Here is a 2,500-nt window from a genome sequence, read left to right as displayed (position 1 = left end):
CACGTCAGGGTGGCGCAATCACAGCCAATGCCACTATTGTATAGATGAATGTGTGTGTTTGTTTTTAGTGGACTATCAAACAAGCATATTCATCGCAGCATATCAACCACCAATTACTAATTAACTCATGGACGTTAGATAGATGTCGTTGCACCACCTGACGTCCTTGCCCCAAAAAACGTCTTTGACCTGCATACAGTATGTGTCTGGGGGAAAGTGTATGAGGTGGAGGGGGGACATATTTTAGTGCAACACTGCAGGCGAGCGTATGGGTGAAAGGGAGGGCAAGGGTGCGCTGAATGGAGAGCACGGTGATGAAAGAATGGGAACAGGCCCATTTCAACTCAATTTTCATTTATTTGAATGTGTTGTCAGTGTGCCTGTGTATGTGCACAGTATGTGCGTATACATGCATATCACATGATATCATACATGTGTAAATGTCTGCATTTAAGTGCATGCATTTGTGTGTGTACAATGTGTACGTGTGTGTGTGTGTGTGTGTGTGTGTGTGTGTGTGTGTGTGTGTGTGTGTGTGTGTGTGTGTGTGTGTGTGTGTGTGTGTGTGTGTGCGTGCGTGCGTGCGTGCGTGCGTGCGTGCATGCGTGCGTGCGTGTGAGAGCACGCAAGCATGTGTGTGTGCTTGTGTGTGTACGTGCGTACGTAGGCTATTTGCGTGTGTGTGTGTGTGTGTGTGTGTGTGTGTGTGTGTGTCGGCTTGGGTCGGCTCGGTTATGTGTCTGTTTTCCAGAGAGAGAGAGAGAGAGAGAGAGAGAGAGAGAGAGAGAGAGAGAGAGAAAAGCCAAGGGAAAGAGTGAGTGAGAGAGAGATATAAGTTTACATTGCAGCCGCGTGGCAAAACATGTAATGTATTCTCTCCCCAAGTGTTTGGAATTGACCTTGTCAAAGTAACTCTGTCCCCCACCCCCTTGAAGCCCAATGCAAATCTGCGAGCAGTAGGAGTATTTCATAAGCAAAGCCTCAGCGGCAGGGCTGGACTGGCCGTCTGGCATACCGGGCATTTCCCGGTGGGCCCTGCACACTCGTGGGCCCCTATTTTCAGAAATGTAAAACTTTTTTTTTTAAACATTTCTGAAAATATGGGCCCATGAGGGTGCGGGGCCCACCGGTGAGTCAGTTCTGCACCACTAATTATGAGGGGGGGGGCTTTAAGCCAAAAGTGCCCGGGTTCCTTTTTCTCCCCCAGTCCAGCCCTGCTTAGCGGTGCCTGCAGTAGAGTGCAGCGCAGATAGCTGATACAGTGACTCGCAAGACACGAGCTTTGCGGCATCTATTTTTACCAGACGCCCTGTGTCTGGATAACTTATTACTCTACATGGAGAACAGCAGACAATAGATGTGCCTACAGATGGTGTAACTTCAATCTGCTCATTACCGTGCCGGGCCGCGGCAGCGTACCGTGATCATTACACCCTGTGGCCATTCGGAATGCGGGGGGCAGTATAGCACCGCTTTTGCAGAGCAGCGTCTGCCTGTGTCTGTGGTCTGTTTGTGCTTCCGTCCTTGCCCGTCCCCCAGTTTTAGTAGTAGTAGAAATACAGTCAGCAAATTGCATGTTTTATTTAGCATTGGGCATTTGATAGGGCATTTGATAATAACACAAGTGTGAGCCCTAAACAAGACCACAATGTGAATTTAAATGAGAGAGATCGAATTTTAAATTTGGCGACGACATTCTGTCTTCAAAACTGGCATCGGCCGCTTCCAATTTAGGACCATAGGCCTGTATGGGTGAGAGGGGAGGATTGTGAGGCGAACACAATGACTGTGTACATCAGGGGCAGTAACAGTGTTGGCTGGGCCTGGGATATAAAGACACCCCACCCCCCCCCCCCCACTCAATACATATAATGTAAAATGGGGACCCAATTCTGGGCCCTCCTTCTCACTGGGCCCAGGACAACTGACCTCCTTGACACACACCACACACCGACACCCCCCACCACCAGCCGGCTGAATGTGTACCATATTTGGATAGATCTGGGTTAGAGGGATGTTTTTTGGGGGGAGAGCACAATGACTGTGTATTTCTGGATACACAGAGAGTCGTTGAGAAAATAATTTCACTGTGAAAATGAAATGTGGATTCAGCATACATAGTTACATGGTGTATACACTATGGCAACACAGACATCTTGCAAGGTTATTATTATGTTACGAAAGTTTTGTATGAAAAGCCTATTGAGCATTGCCATTATATTCACATCTACTTGAACTGTAAACAAACAAAGGCAGATCAGATATCTATCTACAGTATGTGAGTGTAGTGTCTGGTAAGTAATTTATGCAGTGCTTTATGAATACATTAAGCTTTGCTTTGCTTCAGAGAAGAAGGTTTTTAGACTGCATTTCATAGACTGAGGACCTTCTAAATTAGGATGTTTCCTCTTATGTGCATGTTTCATAACCCTTTGCGAATGTGTTGCTACAGTGAGTTGAGCGCTGGGGTCATAGAAAGTGTTGGCATGGATTGCTGTCA

The sequence above is a fragment of the Engraulis encrasicolus genome, chromosome 12, assembly GCF_034702125.1.
Source record: "Engraulis encrasicolus isolate BLACKSEA-1 chromosome 12, IST_EnEncr_1.0, whole genome shotgun sequence".
NCBI classification, from domain to species: Eukaryota; Metazoa; Chordata; class Actinopteri; order Clupeiformes; family Engraulidae; genus Engraulis; species Engraulis encrasicolus.
Note: the sequence above shows the minus strand (reverse complement) of the source record.